At 38.1% G+C, this 23,080-nt stretch overlaps 1 long non-coding RNA gene across 5 annotated transcripts; it reads left to right on the top strand.

The window, feature by feature from the left end:
• Positions 1 to 472: 472 nt before the first annotated feature.
• LOC143659442 (uncharacterized) lies at positions 473 to 15,650 on the top strand. Of its 5 annotated transcripts, XR_013163536.1 has the most exons (7): positions 473 to 699; positions 2,822 to 3,004; positions 10,823 to 10,929; positions 11,575 to 11,672; positions 12,810 to 13,113; positions 15,250 to 15,382; positions 15,566 to 15,639. It is a non-coding gene; the product is annotated as an uncharacterized LOC143659442 (long non-coding RNA). The 5 variants fall into 5 exon arrangements; XR_013163535.1 differs by lacking the exon at positions 15,250 to 15,382 and having other exon boundaries at positions 15,566 to 15,650; XR_013163534.1 differs by lacking the exons at positions 12,810 to 13,113; positions 15,250 to 15,382; positions 15,566 to 15,639 and adding an exon at positions 6,747 to 6,830 and having other exon boundaries at positions 11,575 to 11,684.
• Positions 15,651 to 23,080: the final 7,430 nt, after the last annotated feature.

Genomic DNA, 23,080 nt, shown 5'->3' with positions numbered 1-23,080 from the left:
AAGACCAGTAGGACCCACCAGAATTGTCTATTTGCTTAAGGGACAAAGAAACTAACGTGGAAAAGAAAACATTGACCATTTAGAAATAATCCATCAGGCACACCAATTATGATCAGTAGCTGGAGTCACAGGATATTTCCAAGAGCAGCATGTTACCTATCACTTGGATTTATGTTTTCCTCAATAAGACCACACTAACTTTCAAGGGGGTGAGTAAAACAAAAAGCACAATTTCACCAAATTTTGTAAGCTATTGGGGTTGGGGTGCAGGGCAGTACTTCTTTGGGGTACCAAGTATAGAGTTTGACACAGAACAGAGAGAGGGTCTCTCCCCAGTTTCTGGTAACCACAGAGTTACCAGATAGCACAGCCACCACGGTGGGCAGCAGCACCAGTGACTCTGAGAACACAATGAGGCTTCTCCCTTCGTATTAACTTCTTTGATGACAGGCTCCAGTAGTCATAGCAACAGAGAAGCGCCTTCACAATGCTTCTTTTCAGGCAGCGGACCTCACCAAAATAAACCAAATCTGGAGAGGAGGAAAATGGCTGACACCAAGTAGTAGTCAAGAGGATGTGTTTGTGAAGACTTATGAAAGAGCCTCCAGGGACTCCCAGATATACTAAGGGGCCAGGAGAGCTAGTAGCAGCAAGGAGATAAGGGATACAAAAGAGAGAAGCAGCGTCAGTGCCTGAAAAGTATGATTTCTTACTGTAAGGTACACTGAGTGAAACCCATACTCACTCCAATAACTCCAGCTGTATGACCTTGGAAGAATCCCTTACCTTCTCAAAACCCCAATTTCCTCACCTGGAAAATGAAGTAACATCAGATCCTAATAACTAGTTCATGGAATAATTTTAGGACTTAAGCAGAATGATATATTTGAAAGTGTTTATTAAAAGTTAAAGTGCAATGCTCATGATGACGAATATGCAACTAACTATGTGATGATATTGTGAATTACTGATTATATATGTAGAACGGAATGATCAAAATAAGAATGTTTGCGTTTGTTTGGGGTTTTTTGGCATTTAAAAAAATAAAATTAAAAAATTTTTAAAAAGTTAAAGTGCTATCTACAAATCTGTGGCATATTAGGGGAATTGGAGCCTAGCCATCTTTAAAAATTTAAACAATATTTTTCTTAACATTCTCTCCATACCTGCAATCTAACTTACTGTCCTCCCCCTCTCTTGTTGTAGGCCGCCCATTTCCATAGCCCACCACAAAACCGCAATCCTTCCTGTTAAGCCTAGCAACTGCTTCTTAGCTTGTGTGATTGGCTACCCTCCCCTGACGTACATGCCCCGACTCCACCCCTCCTCCAAACTGTATATAACCCGAAGCTCACCAAGCTTCGGGGTCCTTTAGCACCTGAGCCCCCGAGCACTTAAGCTCTTGCTATGTAATACAAATCCATTTTCATATTTAACAGCAGGCTATGCAACTTTTAGTGCTGGGATCCCAGCATTAACCTGTGGTACATCCACTCTAGACAGCACAGCTGAGAACACGTCTTTTGGAGAAAGAATTGAAGAGAGAATATTATAAAGTGGGAGGGAAGGAAAAATGCATGCAGTTATACCCAGAGAATCATCAATGTAGGGCAGAATTATGAAGAAAGGAAAGAAATAGGCTAGGTATACCATGGTTATACAGTTAGCATTTATTCCTTATAAAACCCTAAGAGGAAAAGATCACTCCTGTTTTACAGCCAAGGCAAATGAGACTCAGAGAGATTAAATGACCAATCCAAGGTCACACAACAAATAGAAGACAAAAGTGGCATTTTTAACCCCCGTATTTTTGGCTCTAAAGTCAAAGAGCATTTTCTTTACTCTTTTCATTTTATATTTTGACTGCAAAGAAACTCCATAATCCCAGCAATTGAGTCACAAACAAGGTGACAAGTCACTAAGCTCTTTGCACTGAGCTCCATGCAGATTCTTACACACCCAATTCAAATCTTTCTGTACTCCCAGTAACTGGTGTTGGATTTCTGTGAAACTTTCTTGCAGCTATGCTTGTGCTTGGACATGTTCTAAAAATGTTCCATAGTGTAGTAAAAGTTTTTATGTGTTTCTATGGGAGTGTCCTGAAAGCACTAGACCAAGATGATTACTCAGATGAAAAATAGAATTCCTACACTGTTTGTGAATGCAACAAGTGTAGCCTACGTGGAGAAAAACCTAAATTCAAAGCAGGCAGTGAATGAGACCAGGAAGCCTATGCAAGGAAAGCCACAGGCTGGGGCCTTTTGCTCTAGAGCACCATCATGCCATGGGGATGATATGGAGCTGCATTCCTGGGAAGGAACAGCATACCACTATACAGTTTTATGAAATGGAGGGTCCAGAGAAGCGCATGTGGCAATAATAGGAAAGATGCAATTCCCCTTGGATGCTTTTCAAGCTTCACTATTTGGATAATTTGGGGATTTTTTTTAACTTTGAAAAGTTCTCCTACGACTAGACTGTTAGTAAAATAAGGATATGTTCTGGATGCTGCAACAGAGAAAATTTTGCAGAATTCAATGTTTTATTTTTTTTAATGATGTGCTCTTTTTCTGGGGACAGATATGCTTCTTCCCAACCAATGCTCCTTTTCAGAGAACAAATTCAGATTCTGCCTTGAAAGAGTTTAAATCTTTCCTTCACAAGATGAAAGACTTTCAGTGTTCTTTGTCTCCAGTGCTCATTGTCAAAGTGCCAAGCCAAATGTTGATGACAATCTCATTCATGCAACCTACAGACCCCTTTTGCCACCTAACAAATTTAAAATCTTAAGCAGTTTTTGTTTTTGTTTTTTTTTCTATAGCCCAGTACATTGTGTATGACTGCTTTGGTCCCTGGGTTCAAGCTCAAGGACAAATAGTAACCAGATTGAAGAACGTACAACAACTTGTTTATCAAAAAGTCTCCAGGAAAGAATGATCTAAATGAAACCAAACCTACACAAAAGAGGCTTTGAGAGCATGGAGGAAAGTAGATGGAAGAGGAGGTGAGATGCTTAGGTTTCAGTAACTGTATGATCTCAGTCATGTTACCAGTCACCAGCTTTCTGTAAAACCAGGATAGGATGTTCTTTTCCAGGACTGACATCTAAATGAAACAGCCATTGGGAAAGTTTTAGGCTCTGTTCCAGGTACAAAGTGATACCTAATTTTGACTGGTTTCATTCTTTCCTTCTTTATCTGTCTCACAGGATTGAAATGAAGATTGAATGAGATCATAGGGGATAGATTGGATGTTACATATCTATACACATATGGGATGTTATAAGAAGGAAGAAATAAAAATATATGAAAGACATTTATAGAACAAGGACCTATCCCCTGATAGCCCTCCAGGGTTCAGACGTGGGTACTTCCCAGTTCTTTGTGACAGGTTCAAATTGTTGGCATAGTCCTCAAAGACAAAAAAAAAGCCAGACTACACCCACCCATGCCCTTATATTATATACAGCCTTAGCAGGGAAATCAATGGCCAGGCTGTGCCACTCATTCATTAAAATTCAATAAACTCAAACATTTATTGAATACCTACCATGTGCCGATACTGATCTAGATGCTGCGAATAAAACAATAACCAAATGATAACATTCCTACCACACTGAGCTTATACTTTAGTCAGGGAACACAGACAAAATATTTAAATGAATATGACAAATGGTATGATACATGGTGGAAGAAAGCAAAGTATAAAAGAATAGGAAAAGTTGAGTGTTGGTGACTTTTAAATAGTATGATCAAGGAAGCTCCCACAGGTCGGAAGTATTGATGAGCCAGAAGGATATTGGGGAAAGGGAAATCCAGGAAAGGTTACAAAGACCTTGAGGTAAAAGAATACCTAGTATGTTCCAGGAGCAGCACAGTGCTCAGTGTAGCGTGGCTGAAGTAGAGGATTAGAAGAAGAAAGTAGTAATAGATTTAAGGTCAGAGCATGAGCCAGATCACGAAGGATCTTGTAGATCAATTCAAGGAAATTAGCTTTTACTATGTGTTCTAGTTTGCTAGTTGCTGGAATGTGATATACCAGAACTGGAATGGTTTTTAAAAAGGAGAATTTAATAAGTTGCTAGTTTACAGTTATAAGGCCAAGAAAATGTCCCAAATAAAGCAAGTCTATAGAAATGTCCAATCTAAAGCATCCAAGGAAAGATACCTTGATTCAAGAAAGTCGATGAAGTTTCCCTCTCAAGTGGAAAGGCACATGGCGAACACGGTCAAGGTTTCTCTCTCGGCTGTAAGGGCACATGGCAAACACAGGGTCATCTGCTAGCTTTCTCTACAGCTCCCCGGAAGGTGTTTTCCTTCTTCATCTCCAAAAGTCACTGGATGGTGGACTCTCTGCTTCGTGGTTCTGTGGCATTCTCTGCTCTCTGAATCTCCCACGTTCTCTAAAATGTTTCCTCTTTTATGGGATTCCAGTAAACTAATCAAGACATATCTCCACGTAATCCAGTTTAACAACCACTCTTGATTGAGTCATATCTTCAGGGAGATGATCTAATTACAGTTTCAAACATACAGTACTGAATAGGGATTAGAAGAAACGACTTCCTTTACAAAATGGGATTAGGATTAAAACAGGGCTTTTCTAAGGCACATACATCCTTTCAAACTGGTAAGGAATGGGAAGCCATTAGAGGGTTTTGGGCAAAAGTGTAAGATTACCTGACTTACACTTTAACAAGATCACTCTGGGGGCTGTGTTGAGGAAGAGGGCAAGTGCCAAAGTGAGAAAAGAAAATGGGAGTCTATTGCCATTTGCCATTGTTAGAAAAACTGGAACATGGAGCTCCAGTGGGATTGATTTACCCAACATTATAACAAGTCTGTGGAAAACTTAGTAAAGGAAGTTTGCCCAGGTTATGAATCTTTAAATTGATTTCACCACCTGAAAATCCACCATCATTCCAAAGTTGGTAGTGGGGGAGGGGAGCTCTGCACAAAAGTCTACCACTCCGTCACTTAATTACTAGATTACTATTTGTCCTTGGAAATATCATGTATTTATTATCTATAAATAGGTATTCTAGTTAACCTAACAGGTCTTTTGAAATAGACACACTTTGTAGTAGTGAAAATTTACCCTCAAGTTTTTGCTGTCAAGCATTGTCTAATGTTTTCCATGCATCAAAGTACTATAATTAAACAGAAGAGAAAAAACAAGCCCTCTCCAATGGTGTGGCAACCTGATCTGCTTTCCAGTAGGCTAAATTCTAGAGAAGAGGGGTCAAATTCTTCACTGGTAAAATTCAAGCTTGGGCAGCCTGAATGGTTGAAATATTCCATAGAGTGGAAGATGCACAGGGTGAAAAGAATCCTAGCTTAGAGAAACTAGGTCTCAGAAGATAGAATGACTTTTTCCCTGTTGAAAATACTCTGGGACAATAAAAACACAGACAGATTAATGTGCTCAATGCATCAGTTAGAAAGGACCTGGGAGCAAAGAATAGTCACTGTTGGAAAATTGTTCCAGCAGGAAGTGCCCAGGATAAAGAAAAGTTCAATAATGAAGTTTATGGGGGACCAAAGGAGCTTGACCACTCAGGATCTTGAGGTCTGCTTTGAGGATAGGGCTAGAGAATCTAGGAGAAAAATAAAAATGTCTTGTTTCCTCCATGACTAGGAGAGCCTTCAGGGAGAGCTCTTTTTCATGGCTGAGGTTCTATCATGCCAATAGAGGACTAGGAAGCTAAAAAGAGCTGAGAGTTAAAGCCTGAAATTTTTTCAAGCCAAGTTGAATGCCTCAACTCCCTGTTCATTCCAGGACTTCTTTATCTGATCACAAAACCATTTTTTAACTATCATTTACTGACAAAGCAGGCACAATAGTTTGAATTCTGTAGAAGAAACATACCAGTGAGAAGTAAAGCAAAAACCTCAGGAGTCTGAGAGCATTTATGGGCTAAATTGTGGAATCTTTGATGGGGGTGGAGGTAGAGGTGATGGTGGAGAGTTGTCAACAATGGAAAGGGATAAGTACATTGAGACAATAAAGTAAAAAGTGCAGGTACTTTCGAGTCTACACTTTGACTCTATGCACTTGAAACCCAGATTGACACTCATTAGTTTGGTAGCCCCAGATAAAATACTAAACCTCTCAGAGCCTGTTTCTCAACTGTAGAATGGGAATTATAGTTAGAGGAGGGCATTAGTTATGAAATATAAAACATAAAGCATATAGATAATGCTCAAAAAATCTTTGCTTTCTTCCTTTCTTCCTTCATCTTAGTGCATGTATATGCAGGGATTTGATCATACCAGAGTCAAAGATAACAATTACAAAACTAGAATATGACTATGAAATTTGGTTAATCACCATGGCTGATTTCATTAGCAATAACTTCACCTTAGGTTCCTTGTTAATTCAACTTGAAATGAACCACAAAATTTCTCACAGCTTATTTATTAATTCAATAAACATTTATTGAATTTCCACTACAAGGATACATATCACGTGAGACACTGTGGAAGATGAAAAGAACAAGGCTGTTGTTTCTGGCTTCTGAAAGCCTTCAGCCTATAGGTATGTAAACAAATTACCACTGCACTGTGATAATCACTATCATAGAAGAATGTACAGTGAAAGAGACAATTCTACCTGGGGAAAAATATCAGTCAACATTTATTGAGCACTTACTATGTGCCAAAAATATTTTAAATACTTTACATGTGCCAACTCATCAAACATCACAACTTGACATGATTATTATCATGATTATTTCCATTTTGTAGATGAGGAAGCTGAGGCACAAAGAGGTCAAGTCATTCATCCAAAGTCTGCAGCTAACAAGAGACAAAGTCAGGATTTGAATCCAGGTATTCTGGCTTCAGAGCTCACACTTCGAACACTGCAGCAACTCAACTAAGAATGTTGAGAAGTGTTTTAGAGGAAAAGTGACATTGGAACTAAGAGTTGAGGCATAAGCAGTTTGCAAGTCAGCAGAGGGGTTCAGGATAGTCACTGAAGAGGAAATTGTATAGGCCAGAGTATGGAAGTTCAGTGTTTGAAGATAAGCATGTCTAGTCAAGCAAGGGGTGGCAAGGCTGACAAAGTTGCCAGTTAAACCAGTTCCTTTAACATTCCAGCTATTTTATTAAAATTGGGTTGCTTTAAATGGCCCTTTCTATGTCTCCAAAGCCCATCTTTTGCCTTCCTTTTGGGTCCTCTTTAATTCACCAGTTTGCCATATTGGTCTGGCTCATCAGAGCAAATCCCATAAGGAATAATGGCAGAAATACCCACCTTGGATAAAAAAAAAAAAACTGCTTTAGAACACAACTGCTTGATATTATGTAGATAACCACTTATTGCAGATTGAACCATGTGCCCTACAGAAGACATGTTCAAGTCTTTATGCTTGGACCTGTGAATGAGAACACTTGGAATATTTATCAGTAAATAAAATCTTTGAAGATGTTATAAGTCAATGTGCATCCAAACTGAATGAGGATAATCCAGTCTGGCTTAAATCTTTATAAACAAATGAAATTGGACACAGAGAGAGAAGCCATGGTGAGCAGCCAGAAGCTTAAAGTCAATGGAACCTGGAAGAGAAAGGAATGATACTGCCATGTGCATTTCCATGTAATGGAAAAGCCAAGGACCTGTAAACATTTCAGGCCAGCCAGAAGATACCAATCCTGGGAGAAAGCATTCCTTCTAGCATCAGAAAGCATAAGCCAATAGATTCTTCTTGTTTTGCCAACCCATTATGTGGTACGTGTGTTAGCAGCCAGGAAACTAAAACGCCATCCAATACTGGGGATTTAAAATTGATCCCAGATATTTGGCCACATTGCCAAGGTCACACTGTTGCCATCTTAGAAGAGACTGCACTATAATTTATTCAATATCTCAATGGAAAACCATTGCCCAATATTCCATGCACTTTATGTGAGGTGTAAGTGACAAGGAAAAGGAAGCACATGGTTTATGAAACTTTAGAAACCCTAGACTGGAATCTCTGAGGAAGTAAGCATTAGCTCCTTCCTGGTATGTTTGCATCAGGTGATTTTCCCCTTTGGTAAGTTTCTACCAACAATGGCTTGAGAATGCAGCAAAGAACATGATATAATACAAAGTGTTCAGAACTGGTGGCTGCATCACATGCCTAGATAACATCTAAGATGGTCCAACATCATTTCTTGTTCCTGAGACATGGAGGTGAGAACATCTATTCTGGGAAACAATGGTGAAGAGTACAGACCATTTACTAAAGTAACTTGCTTTAAAAGAATGATGAGAGATTGTGGGAGCCCCTCAAAAGAGATCAGCATTGAGAGAGTCTTCCTTTTGTTTTAGAGTAAATAGAGCTTGAGCATGTTTGAGGTAAGAAGGAAGCCAAGAGAGGTGAGCTTGAACATACATGACAGAATAGGGGTAAGGCACAGCTTAGAGAAGACAGGAAAGGAAGGTGGCTTGAAATTGCTGATTGGAGATGTTATATGGGAATGGAGTAAGAAGATAATTTCCTTTGATGCAGGAAAAAAGATAAAAGAGACCCACGGTGATGCAAAGGGTGAAAGAAAGAGAGCTGACAGTAGGCTCCCTCATGGCCTCATCTTCTCAATAAAATGAGAAAAAAGTCAGCTAGTTTGAATCAGATACTTGAGATGACTCCTTGCTTCACATCTTCCCTCATTCTCACATCTACCTATCACCTAGTCCTGCTGATTCTACCTCCAAAGTGTATCAACAAAAAAGTCCATCTCTCCAAATCCAGGGCCACCATCTGAGTCCAAGCCACCATTGCCACTAAGCTGAACACCTGAAAGAGTTCCAGTTGATCTCTCTACCTCCTCTATTGACCCTCAATCCATTCTCTATGCATCTGCCAGAAAGAGCTTCCTAAAGGGAAAACTGTTTTCAGCCTTCCACAGCTCTTTGAATATAATAAAAAGATTATCCCACATTCTGCCAATATTGTCTTAGATCATCTGAACCTGGTTTCCTCTCCAGCCCCATCATATGCCATTCTCTTCCCAATCTGTAGCCCAGTCATGTTGACCTTCTTTCTATTTCTCAAATACAGCATACTCCTTACTAATTAGACCTTTCTCCATGCTACTCTCACTGAAAAGCCCTTCCCAGGCTCTTGTTTTATTTACATTTGTGTAGACAGCTCCTTCTCTTTCCTGAAGCCCCAGGCTAATTGCCATCTTCTCACAGAGGTCCTTAGTGATCAGCTTGCCTAAAAAAATACCGTGAGAACTGTCTTAAAGGAGGGATTTATGGTTAAGAGGGCAAATTAAGGAATTTGACTGCTTAATTTTAAGTCCAATCCATCAGTTAGGTTCTAGGCAAGTGATTTAAATGTTTGGTACCTCAGTTCTTTCAGTATAAAATGGGAATAAAACAAAGTAGTTATTCAGAGACTGGCTGTGAAAATTAAATGAATCATTAATACAAGAAATTTAGAATAGTGCCTTGTTCATACAAATATTCTGTGTCTATTATCATCACTACTCTCCAACACTTTAGTTTGCACTTTTGAGTTTCATAATTATTGCCCACTATTCCATAAGCTCCAAGAGGGCAGAGAACTAATCCATATCCCCAGTACCCACAATAATGCCTACGTGCTCAGTCAATTTTGATGAAAAGGTGAATGAATGAATATCCTATTCAGGGTGTAGGGTCTGAGAGAGAGAAGGCTGTTGTTGAAAAGAAGACTAAACTTATTAATCATAGTGACATTATAAGTAAGAATACCTACGAGACCAGGAAGGATCTGAGAAACAGAGAAAAGAGTGGTTTCTGAGACTGAAAACATAATAAGGATCTACTAGTAGAAGGCTCAATAGGTGCAAGAGTGCCTCTGGTGAAAGATAAGTTGCAAGAAATAAAACATCTCAGTTTGGAATGAAGAAGAGATTGGAATGCTGTTATGTCTACCCTAGGGGCCATGGATAGAGGACAGATGGAGGAACTTACAGTTCACAAGGCCAGGAAGAAGAGAGACCAATGTACTAAAACAGTTAACTGATGTGAAATTGAATTCCTTGAGTATCAAGTAGGGAAGATCAGGAAATAAAATGTCAAGACAGGTGTGAAGGTCACTAAGAAGAATGTAGGAAGATCATCAGTGTCAGTCAGTGACAGTGGTGGGAATGGGAAAGAAACGGCCCAAGGGCTAACTTGAGTTTCTTAAAAGGAAGATTGAAAAGTGTTGGTAGAAAAATTATCCAGCACAGCAGCAAAGAATGAAGAAGCTGCCAGTACCTCTTCTTGGTCCAATGAGTTAAAAGAAATGGGAGAATCCTAAACTAGAGATGAGGGATGAAAAAGTCCAGAGGAATATAATAGTGATGGGGTGGAAGGAGGTAGAATGTGGAGAATGTTTTTAGATCTTAGGTATATCAGACCAATGTTAAGGTCTAAAAGATGCCCTAATGGTATGATTTTCAGGACTCCCTGAGTGTTGCCCTCTGCTCTGAAAAGGATAGGGGGCAGTAAGCTGATTTTTAATAAAAATCCAGATACAATTAATAGTAAAATTAGATGCACCTACCCCAAGGTAGAGAAACACCCTAAACTCAATATGTCTCTCTCAATCTCAGTCTCTCTCTTCTTTATCTTCTGGTGCAGGTGTGGGACACAAATATCTGGCTACAAATTGATCAAAGCATCCTTCCTATAGCCTCCCTAAGAGATATCAGGAATGAAAGGGTAGAAATCACATCCATAGTTAGGAAGAAGAGGACACCAGAGGCCACTGACAGCATCAGTCTCTAGAGAAAAGCTCAGGCTGGAATTTGTCTAAGCAGATACAGGAATTTGCCACTTTTTGCCCCCTTTCTTGACTAAGGCTTTTCAGATCAGGACCAAGGATGCAGTCTGCCTGGACTGGATTATGGAGAGTACCTGAGAGAAGTACTAGAGCTCATCCCTCCCTCATTTTTTGCACAGGATCAGGTAAATTACTTCAAATACATGCAAGACCCTCTTGTTTCCATGGTAACTGCTCTAAGAACTGTAATAATGTCAATCATGGAAAAGGTGAAATCATAACTTGAGCACATCTTGCTGACAAAGATATCTTGAGAAGTAGCCACTGTTCAGTATTAGACTTTTGCCTCCCATTTGGGGGAGAATGTTTTGTTGCCATCCAAACAGTTACAGGAATAAAGGGAAATGGTGGTTAGTCATTTTCCTTCTGCTTTGATGGCTTACTTCTGTCTATATTTTGCTGATATGCTTATAACTTATTTTCCCTGCTTGAAATTCCAGATAAGACAATTCTCTTTTCCATCTCTCTTTCGTACATAGGTGTAAGCACTTGAAGAAAAAATATTAATTTTTTCCCATGCACTTCAAAAAAAATAAAAACAGCCTGTTCATTTTCATTACCTGTACTAAGAAATTAAAACAATTCCTTAGTAACTGTTTGGATGAAGTAACCTCAGAATATCTGGAGACAAAGTTCTAATCCTGGGGTCCTGAGATAAGATCCAATGTATTTTGCCTGTCCTGAGAAATGGAGCAAACATCATAGTTGACAGATCCTTAGATGAATAGAGAAATTAAGGAGTAATTCTCATTTTCTTCTTTCCTGTTCAGGCAAAATCTTGACTCTGGACTCTAAAATGATCTTCCACAGAAGGAAAATTACATCTTCATAATATCTAGAACCTACATGATCATTCCTACCAATAAAGGTATCTCAGCACATTAACATTCAAAACTCTGTTGGTGGTTTTATTTCCCTGGTTTTGTTTTTTATGTAAATTTTAGGAGAGTTTTGCACTACATAATATGTTTTATATTTTCTCTAAAGAATTTCAAAGCAAGAACATTTCTGTGAGTTTATTAGAGCCTTCAGTTTGGATACTGAATTGTTACAAAACCAATATTTTTTACATTTTTCTTCTTAATAACATTCTTTGACCCAGAGAGAACTGAAAAATAAGCTATTTGATGTCTAAAATTGCAGAGATAAACTGACATTGTGTTCTGAAGGTATCTTTTCATGAGAAAAATGGAATTTTTAAAAAATATAATCAAGTTATACAGAGCCTCTCACCCTCAGGTCATCAGTTCAGATTTGTCTGATGTTTGAAGTTATACAAAGTCGTGGGGATTGCTGGACTTTTGGTGCCCTCAGAGAAATGAGTTGGAGGTCCCAGTAGAGGTCATTACTTTGTAGTCACCACCCTATAATTGATACCCCTGGGTCCTTTGGAGAATAACAATTGCAAAAGAAGCCCATAGATTTGGCCTAAGAGTTCTCTCTAAGTTGGTCTTAAGCACCCTTCTGTTCTTCAATGTATATTCGCAGCATACACTCCATGTGGAATAGATGTCACTTTTTTTTAAGTAACTGAAAAATCTTTGCACTATAGTCTCCATTATTCATACAGCTCAGGTGGTGAAAAGACTAAGGAAGACAAAAACAGTAAAAGAGAAAAGTAAGGAGGAAGACAAAGAAAAAGAGAATGAAAAGAAACAATCAAAAAGAAAGAAAGGTAGAAAAAGGGATAAAAGGAAGCAGAGAAAGAAAAGAAAAAGGAGAAATGAAAAGAAAGAGAAGAGAAGGGAAAGGTGGAACAAAGGGGAAAAGAAATGAAGGACAAGGAGATGCAAAATTTTATTATGGCAGTGAAGAAGAAATCTCAATTTCAACAGGGGTTTTGTTTGTTTGTTTTATATTAATTGTTCCCCTAAGAGGGATCTTTGTTGTACAGAAATTTCACTATAAATAATGCTAGATTCAGCCATACTACAGACTTAATGATCATCCTCCAAAGAAAGGAAATCACTGGGAGAAGTACTCATTTTGCATTCTCATCCCACAGGAAAAGTGTCCTTTCATCTCAAATTAGAAGCCCAAGATGTGAGAAGTTCTAAGCACCCAAACAAGGATCCATTCAACTGTGTGTTTTAGTCCCAGGAAAGAAACTGCCCATGAATGTAGGGACAGGAAGATTTGTGATTCCTGTTGCCAAATTGGGCCTCTGTGAACCAAAGTTCCATCAATGAGGCAGAAACTGGAAGTATTTTTTACTTGTCTGAAATCCTCACTCTTTGATAAATCAATGTGAATGAATTAGTCTGGGGAAAAACAGTTTCTCCATTATCTACATCAGGAACTTGAAGAAGGTAAAAGATCCTAGATTATAAGCTTTTATAGCAGTCACATATATTCAGGAGTTGTAACTGATATTTCTAAATTCTGAGATACTGAGCTATTTGTATATAACCTGGTCGTTCCCTGAAACTTCAGGTATTTATGTGACACCTGAGACTCTGAGTTAGAGCACTGAAGCTATGAAAGTCAGCATTACCTCATATAGGAACTGTTAAAAAGTTGAAAAAGTGGTAAGACTTCAACTAGAGATATGAATGAAGCAGATCTGGATAAGACGAAGGTGAATCAGAATATAGGGTAAACTATGAAATGGTCCACATTTCAAAACTTCAATTTCTGTGTGAGACCAAAGGAAGGGAAGTTTGTTTGCTGCAATATTTATATTTTGTGTAGTGCATTATCTAATTTAAGTTGTTGATCAGTTTATTTGAACACCATAATTACATGAAATCTTGAACAGGGCATGAGATCCTGGTGGTTTGTACAGGTCAGTGTGATGCCCCAGCATATCCCAGAGTAATCTAGGCAGAGAATAAAAAAACATTTGCAAAGTCCCCTTGGAGGACCAGAGAGAAAGGAGGAAATATTCAATTTCTCCATTTAGGGAATTCCTGATATCCTTTTTGCAAGTAGTGGGGACAACCAATTCAATAGGCTGAGCCCTCGATCTTGGGGTTCACTTCTATAAAACTTATTCCTGTAAAGGAGAATTTAAGCCTACTTAAAATTATGCCTAAAAGTCACCCCCAGAGAACCTCTTTTGATGCTCAGATGTGGCCTCTCTCTCTAAGCCAACTTGGCATGTGAACTCACTGCCCTCCCTACTACATGGGACATGACTCTCAGGGTACAAATCTGGCAATGTGGGATGGAATTCCCGGGATGAGCCAGGACCCAGTGTCTTGGGATTGAGAAAGCCTACTTGACCAGAAGGAGGAAGTGAGAAATGAGACAAAATAAAGTGTCAGTGGCTGAGAGATTTCAAACAGAGTTGAGAGGTTATCCTGGAGGTTATTCTTATGCACTATATAGATATCCCTTTTTAGTTTATGGTGTAACAGAGTGGCTGGAAGTACCTGAAACTGTTGCGCTGTCTTCCAGTAGTCTTGATTCTTAAAGACAATTGTATAACTATATAGCTTTTACAATGTGACCATGTGATTGTGAAAACCTTGTGCCTGATGGACAGGTGAGTACAAAAAAAAGGATATAAAAATAAACAAATAATAGGGGGATATAAAGGGTAAAAAACTGGGTAGACTGAAATATTAGTGGTCAGTGAGAGGGAGGCATAAGGGATTATGGGATGAAAGAATTTTTTAATTTTATTTCTTTTTCTGATGGAAATATTCTAAAAATGATCATGGTGTTGAATGCACAACTATGTGATGATATTGTGAGTCACTGATTGTACACCATGTATGGACTGTATATGTGTGAAGATTTCTCAATAAGAATATTTTTTTAAAAAGTAAATGAAAATGGGTACAAGGGTAGTTCAGTGGTAGAATTTTCACCTGCCATGCAAGAGACCCAGGTTCTATTCCTGGCCCATGCACTTCCCCCAAACAAACAAACAAGCAAACATGCAAACAAAAATTCAACAAATAGTGCTGCAATAATGGGATACTCACATGGAAAAAGAATGAAATGTGACCCCTGCCATACAGCACACACATACACACACACACACAAGTTAAATGAAAAAAAGAACTTAAAGAAGAGAAGCAGATATGCTTTAGGCTATGGACATAATTCAAATTAATTATAGAGAAATGAGAATCAGACAAAAGAGTATAAAGAAATAATAAGTAGTGTTCTGAAAGGTGTCAGGAATATAGAGTGGCCTGAGATAGAGCATGGATTTGCCTTTGTAGTGTCAGTAATTCTTGCCAGAAGGAACCCTCATTCCTTTGTTCTTACCATAATGGAGGGTCTCCAAACTCACTCTCCCAGCACAAATCTGGGAGGTGTATCTGGAGTAAACTCTTCCAGTTTCTCTTTTAAGCACTTGATTCATGTTGTAGAAACAATTTGTCACCCAGTGGATCATAGTTTCTTCAGGGGATGGGACCAATGCACAAAAAAAGAACATCATTGCCTGAGATGTCTTTTCTCTCCTGCTTCTTGAACTTCCCTACGCTTAGATGGACTGTGGTTGATTTAAACCTTCAGTTTCCAAAAAGGCCAACAGTTCCTGGGCAGGGACTCTGAACAACATGGAGGAGGAAGCCCACTTTCCAGCTTCTCTACCTGATTGCAACAAGATAAGCAAATTAGGTTGCATCTACTGGATAAATGCAATTCCTTCTGTTCTAGTTGGAAAATAGGAGACCCTACCTCATTCTCCAATCTAGTTGTTATTAGAGAATCTTGTATTTGGGAAGTCTGGAGGGAGGTTTTATTGGTCCTTGCCTGAAACTACTAATGAAATTGACACTTTGATTTCCTTTTTGTTTCCAGCTTCTTTTCCTAGAGGAAAGAAATTCTAAGTAACTTGAGCCTCCAATTTTCAACAATGAAAGAATAAAACTTGCCATTTATCAAGTACTTACTATATGTCAGTTTCTGAACTAGATGCTCTACGTACATATTTCAAATTCAAACACCCTCTGAGTTAGGTGTTATTTTCCCCTTTTTTACCTATGAGACTAAGAGAGGATAAGTAGGATGCCCAAGGTCACACCGCTGTTAATAACCTGAACCAGGATTTGAAATTCAAGTTTGTGGCTATGAAATCCTCAGTTTCAGTAAATAACAATGTCTCTCAAACATACCTAATTATTTCAAATTACTTCTCTCAAAAACTTATTGGAGAAGTTAAGTTGATATCAAAGCAAATGAAATTGTTATAGATTTAGAATGTTAAATTCAAGCTCCATGGTAACTACAAAGAAAAAAACAGAGACTATGCAAGCCCATGGAGAAAGAAATTAGAAACAAAGCTGCCAGGGGCAGGGAGCAGGGGGAATGTAGAGTTAATGCAAAATGGGTGTAGGGTCTCTGTTTGGGGAGATAGGAAAGTTTTAATAATGGAAGGTGGTGAAAGTGCCACAATATTGTGAATGTGATTAATTCCTACTGAATGGTATGCTTGGGAGTGGTTGAGCTGGCAAAGTTTATGCTGCATATATGTTTCCACAATTAAGAAGAAAGAGCTAGAGAGCAACTAAAGAGACAATGACAATTAAAGGCAATACATGATCCTGGATGCGATCTAGTAAGGAAGGGGGAAAGGCTCAAAAGGACATTATTGGGACATGTCAAAATTGGAATATATGGACCATAAGTCTTATACCAATGTTAAATTTCTTGAACTTGATAACTGTACTTCAGATGATTGCATAAGTTAATATCTTTGTTCTTAGGAAATGGACATAGTAGTGTTCAAGAAGCATGATCTATATACTCAACATTCAAGGGTTCAGAAAATAGAATGATAAATAGACAGATAGATGCATGGATGGATGGATGGATTGATAAATAGGCCACAGATTGATAGAATGATATGGTAAATGTGACAAAATATTAAAATTAGTGAATCTGAGTATATGGAGGTGGCAGCAGTATGTTGGAGTCTAGGGTTTGTATGATTTTTGTGACTGTCTTTAAGTTTGAAAGTATTTCAAAATAAAAGGTTAAAAAACATCACTTATTATGGAAGTCGTGATTAAACTGAAGATTTATCAGAAGTGTTCTACTACTTCTCCCACCACCACCACCCCCCAAAAAAATCACAATGGTATACAGGTATAAAAAAGACATAGAACCCAAGGACAAAAGAATGGGAAAGAGAAGGGACAGCAACAAAATTTTAGAAGCTAAGAAGCTTACAGAAAGGTAATAACTGACTTACAAGATCCATGATGGCTTAATCCTAAAATGACAATGGAGGTAGCTATTCTAGAAATAGTCCTATGCACATGGCAATAGTCTGGAAAGGCTCCGAATTTATGGCTCTACATTCTTTTGGAAAGACCGGGGGCAGATCAGGCTGAAATGGGAGATTTAGATGGAAATCTGGATAAGAAGCTCCAGCAGGGTAACTATCTTCCCATTCCAGCAGAAGATTGAATGTGAACTTGATGAACCAGAGGCTCTGATCTTGGATCATTTAGCAGAGTTGAGGGGTGGGATTTCATACTGAAAACTAGAGGACTAGTAGAGGTCTATATTCTGAATATTAAGAACCTCATATCCTTACCCAGCTCAGCAACAAGAGTGCAGAAAGCCAAACATATGTCCCCTGAGAGGGAGACTGGAAGACTTACCTTTAAGAAAAGTGATCAGCCCGATAGAGAAGATTTAAAGTTACTCAGAGTTACTTTGGTCCTACATGGTCCTGCCAGCTCATCTGACAGGGAAGCCTACCAGTTAACAAGTCCTATCCTTCTCACAGAAGTTTCATTTCCTTAATGTTCAGTGCCTTGCTCGTTGAATAAACAGCCCCTCATCACCAGACATTTGAGAGAAAGCTTTTGATGTGAAAGAGATTTAAACAACAAACAGTAACAGATTCTCACAGGAAAGAAAGACAGTACATAGAATAGAAGGAAATGTCTCCAAAAAGCTACTTTCTCCCCCAGAAATAAGAAAGAGCATTGTAAGGACAAAACAAGAGTAAGCATCTATAAAAATGGAACAATCTGCATAAAAGAAGAGCTTTAATAACAAATAGCAGGAGTAAAATCAATAGGAGGATGGGAAAATTGAGGAAATAACTCAGAAAGTACTAAATAAAAATAAAGAGATACAAAAATAAGGGGGAAATAAGAAAATTAGAGCAACAATCTGGGAGGCAAGACATTCAAATAATGAGAGTTCCAGAAAAAAAGAACAGAAAAATCAGAGGGAGGAAATTATCGAAGAAGCCATGAAAGAAAATAGCTAAGAACTAAATAGTACTCCAAGGTACAGCACTGAGAACTTTTTAAGAACACTAAGCATAGAGAAAAGTTCCTAGATTGTTTCCAGAAAGGAAAAAAAAAAAACCCAAGTCATATACTAGTGATCAGAGATAAGAACAGAATCCAAATTCTTGTTAGCAACATTGAGAGCAAGAACCCCCTGAAGATGTACCTTCAGAATTATGAGGAAATAATTTTTAATCTAGAAGTCTAATTTCAGTCAATCTAGCAATTAAAAAGGGAATAAAATACAGATACTTCTAGATATGCAAGGTCTCAAATATTTTTTCTCCCAAGCATGCTTTTCAACAAGGCACTAAAGGATATGTGCTACCAAAATAGGGAACAAACAAAGAGAAATATATAGGTACCAAGAAATGAATAGGGAATCCAATAGGGAAAAGATAAATGGAATTCCTAAGAAGATGCTAAAGGGTCATTTGTATAGCAGTTATACAGAGCAAAGACCCCAAATTAGACAGGAAGACAAAAGGCACCAAGGGGGATGTCTCCCCAAAAATAAAACATGAAATTGACAGGTTATCTGAGGAATTGAATTAAAAAGGAAAAAGCTTATATTTCTGGCAGAAAGTTTAGGGATGAATAAGTGACAGAAGCATGGAAAACTAAACAACAAAAAAAATTGGATCACTATTAAATCCAGAGAAGTCAGAAAACTATATCCCTCATCCAAAGAAAAGGAAACTGCAATGATAACAATGACATGACTCAGGTGTAAACCATGTTCATTTAGCCATAATTATGTAAGCACTGAATTTGGTTTTTGACTCCAGGTAGCAATGGTTGAGCTGCTCATATTCCTCAATCACTGGCTCTTTGGCATTTGTCCAAGCATGGCCCCTCTCTTATTTATTTTATTTCTTCTTATTTCCATTCCCCCACAGGCAAACACCCTGATATGATTGAAGTATATCATTTTATTTATATGAATTGTTTTTAAATGCATATTGTTTTATTTGCATGCACTTTCACTTTCACATGTGGTATTTTGCTAAACATCTAATCCTTTTTCTGACTTTTTTCACACCACTGATTTTTTTCAAATCTATTCTTACTGTTGTGTGTGCATTCAACTCATTGCTTTTAATTCATAAATATACCTTAATACACATCTACAGTGTTGACTTATCTGGTCTCTTAGTGATCTGCATCTGGATTGTCTTCAACTTCAAGGCAGGGAATTTCTATACGATGCACATGCAGGAGTGTAATGGACTTGACTAAGAAGTGATAGGTGTTCTCCAGAATTGCTGCCCTAGTTTACCTTTCCACCAGTGATATCCTCAGGTTGCTGTATTGCCCATGTCTGCCAATCCTTGGCATCATCCAGCTTTCAAAGATGGCCAATCTAAGAGGTGTAAAGTAATATTTTAATGCTTTCATTTTTCCAATCACTAATGAATTTGAGCATCTCTTCATCTCCCTATTAACCACATGGGTATTTTCTTCTTTGGATTACCTATTCATATCTCTACCCATGTTTCTACTAGGTTCCCATTTTATCCATTTTGATTTATAGGAATTCCTTTCAGAGTCTATTAAAATTGATCTCTTTTGGCCTACAAACTAATCAAACAAGAACACAACACCATTAATAATTTCATGAAAATTTAAAGTTGCACAGGAAAGGAAATTTTATCAAAATCATTGCATGGCTCCAATGTAAATAATATTTGCATATCCATCATTATGTAAATGATTCCTGATCTAACAAAAAATTATGGTCTAATGTTAACAGAAAGATGGGTGGGAAACAGGTGAGTGGGAGGGGGGAATATAAGAAGATAAGAGCTAAATCTTCACCTTCTATGGTAGCAAGAGAAGAGGAAGTAGCTTAAACTAAAAGAAACAGAATAAGAAATAGTAATATATATGTGATATTTTAAACACAGAGGCAAATGTAAACGTAAGTGATGGGCTCTGGGAAATGGGGATGGGGTGGGATAGAAGAGGAGAGGGAGGCTGTAGACTGCTGTTTTCCATTATAAGTGATGTAGAATAGCTTGACTTTTTAAACTATATGTGCTTACAACTTTTATAAAATTGTACTTCTAAAAATTCATCCTGCCATGTTTTAACCCCTGCAGCATCTTGAGGATGATAAGTTCTATATTTTTGCTATTTTCACAGCCTCAAAGACGATTCTTTTTCCTACTAAGAAAATGCTGATATTTAAGCTTCAAAGTACATTGTTGCTGGCTTCATGGCCTTAGATATTATTAAACAAATCTTGGACTTGGGCCTAAATTCCAATTGTTATTAATGGGCAAAAGCATTTACATTTCTTTTGAAAGAAATGTAAGAGTTTGGATGGTGAGTGGCAGAGTATTATGGAAAGAGCATGGGCTTTAGAGGGAGACAGAATTGGATCTGAGTCCAAAAGCCCTTGCTTATTAAGTTGTTTGGCCAGAGGCAAGACATTTTAAATTTTAGTGCCTCAATTTCTTCATCTGAATACAATTGGATAATAAGACAGTACTTCATGGGAATTCTGTGAGTGTTTAATGAGAAACAACACTTAGCACAATGCCTGTCTCATGGTAAGTACTTGATAAATGGTAGCCATATGGTTATCATATCCATATTAAGAAGACTTTTCCATTCTTGGCCAACTACATCTTCAGTCACTAGTTTGAAATTCTCCCTGTTTGCTCACTGGTTACTTGATGATGTTAAAGAGGAAAATCTCTGGTTTTGAGCCCTAGCTCTGCAGACCTGCAACTTATTAGACTTCTAGCATCAAGCAAGTCACTTAAATTTTCTGAGTTTGTCCATTTTATCACCTAGAAAATAAGTTAAATAATGCCTTTTGTGAGAATCAAATGAGATCATGCATATGAACATGCCTGGTACAATGGTAGGCAGAGTATTGAAACTCAGTACATGGCGGCACGGGGTAAAGCTACAGACAAACCCATTCCCCAACTGCGCTGGTTTGAAAGGAAGTGTGCCGCCTAAGAAAAGCCATGTTTTAATATAAATCTCATTTCTTAAAGGTAGAATAATCTCTATTCAATACTGTATATTTGAAATTGTAATGAGATCATCTCCCTGGTTGATGTGATTTAGTTAAGAATGGTTGTTAAACTGGATTAGGGGATGACATGTCTCCACCCATTTGAGTGGGTCTTGATTAGTTTCTGAAGTCCTATTAAAGAGGAAACATTTTGGAGAATGAGAGATTCAGAGAGATTCGGAGAAAGCAGAGAATGCTGCAACACTACAAAGCAGAGAGACCACCAGCCAGCAACCTTTGGAAATGAAGAAGGAAAACACCTCCCAGGGAGCTTCATGAAGCCAGAAGCCAGGAGAGAAAACTAGCAGATGACGCTGTATTCACCACGTGCCCTTCCAGCCGAGAGAGAAGCCCTGTGTTTGCCATGTGCTGTCTCACTTGAGAGAAACCCTGAACTTCGTCAGCCTTCTTGAACCAAGGTATCTTTCCATGGATGCCTTTGATTGGACATTTCTATAGACTTGTTTTAATTGGGACATTTTCTCAGCCTTAGAACTGTAAACTAGCAACTCATTAAATTCCCCTTGTTAAAAGCCATTCCGTTTCTGGTATATTGCATTCCGGCAGCTAGCAAACTAGAACACCAACATATAAGATACATTTTAAATTATGTAATATTAAAGAAACATAACTTCCCATATTCTTCAACTATCTTAAGGAAACATTTTGTGAATATTTAAGAGCCAGATCCACTCTTGGAGAGGGTGTTTGAGAAACATGAGTGCTGTAGAGTTTTGGGGAAATCCATTGAGCTTCTAAACCCTTTGCTTCATGAAATGCCAAAGAATTGGATTTATACAATGTTCCAAGAAGAGTAACTGCCTAGGTTAGTCTAACTGAATTAATTTCCAATAAAATCCAGAACTTGGAAATACTTAGCAATGTCACAAATAAATTCAAGGTAATATAAACAAGCTGTAATATTTAAGAAATCCATAGTAAAGCTTAACACAAGCACATTTTTGTTAGATAAAAGTATTGCCCACCTTTCAAAAACAATCCAACTTACAAGACTTCAAATTTGCAAAACATATAAAACTGCCATCACAAAAAGTTTCTCAAACTCCCCGACGATTTCCTTCATGTGATGATCTTCCCAAATAGCTTTTAAGTGATCTGATTTACAAAAATCTGTCTTACACACAAATTTTCAGGAGCACAGCCATTGTCCAAATGAAGAACACTCAGAGTTAAAACAAGATTTCTACTGCTTTGAAGCCTATTATCAAAGTGAGCAGGGGCTGAGTTTAAATCACTAAGTCCCTGCCAGAACCGTCTCATTCCTTCTCGCCCTCACCACTGCTGTGGTGTCCTGTCGGGGAGAAGATGTAGAGCTCTCTAAATAGTTTAGTTCAGCAATTTTTTAAAATGCTGATGCAGCTCTCTTGGCTTAGTGAATGCAATATTTCTTCAACAATCTTCCATAATCCATGGAGCAGCTCTCAGTCAGCAAAGGTGATAGTGGTTCCCTGCCGACAGGGAGAGATTAGTCCAAGCTTTTCATCCAAAGCTGGAGAGAATCTGCTCCCCCTCTTTCTTTTTTTTTTTTGGATAAAATACTTACCTAGCACAAAGCGCTGAAAGAAATCATTGCTCTCTATCTCCTCTTACATCTCTTCTTGCCCATCCAAGACATCATCTTGATGGCTATTATTACAATGTGGTTAACCATCTAAACTCATGCAAATTTGCTTTGATGATGCTGTCCATGGGACTGAATTCAACCTTAGGTTGGCCCATTATAATAATAACAAAGATATATACAACCCTTTTTGGTTATAAGGCAACTTCACATAATTTATATTATTTGCTCTTTCCAGTAATTACATGGAGTAGGGATTGTCATCTTCATGTTTCAGATAGGGAAATCAAAGCCCAGGATCTCTGAAACTGATCCTTTTTGTTGATGGTCCTCCCCAAATGCTGCATCCATATATGAATCAATACTTTTGTTAAGATGTGAGCAGGGTATAACAGAGAAAATGAGGAAGCAGAAATTACAGTGTTTACCCAAGGTCACTCAACTAGTGAGCT

Source organism: Tamandua tetradactyla, chromosome 2 (genome assembly GCF_023851605.1).
Source record: "Tamandua tetradactyla isolate mTamTet1 chromosome 2, mTamTet1.pri, whole genome shotgun sequence".
Lineage (NCBI taxonomy): Eukaryota > Metazoa > Chordata > Mammalia > Pilosa > Myrmecophagidae > Tamandua > Tamandua tetradactyla.
Note: the sequence above shows the minus strand (reverse complement) of the source record. Positions and strands in the feature narration are given on the sequence as shown.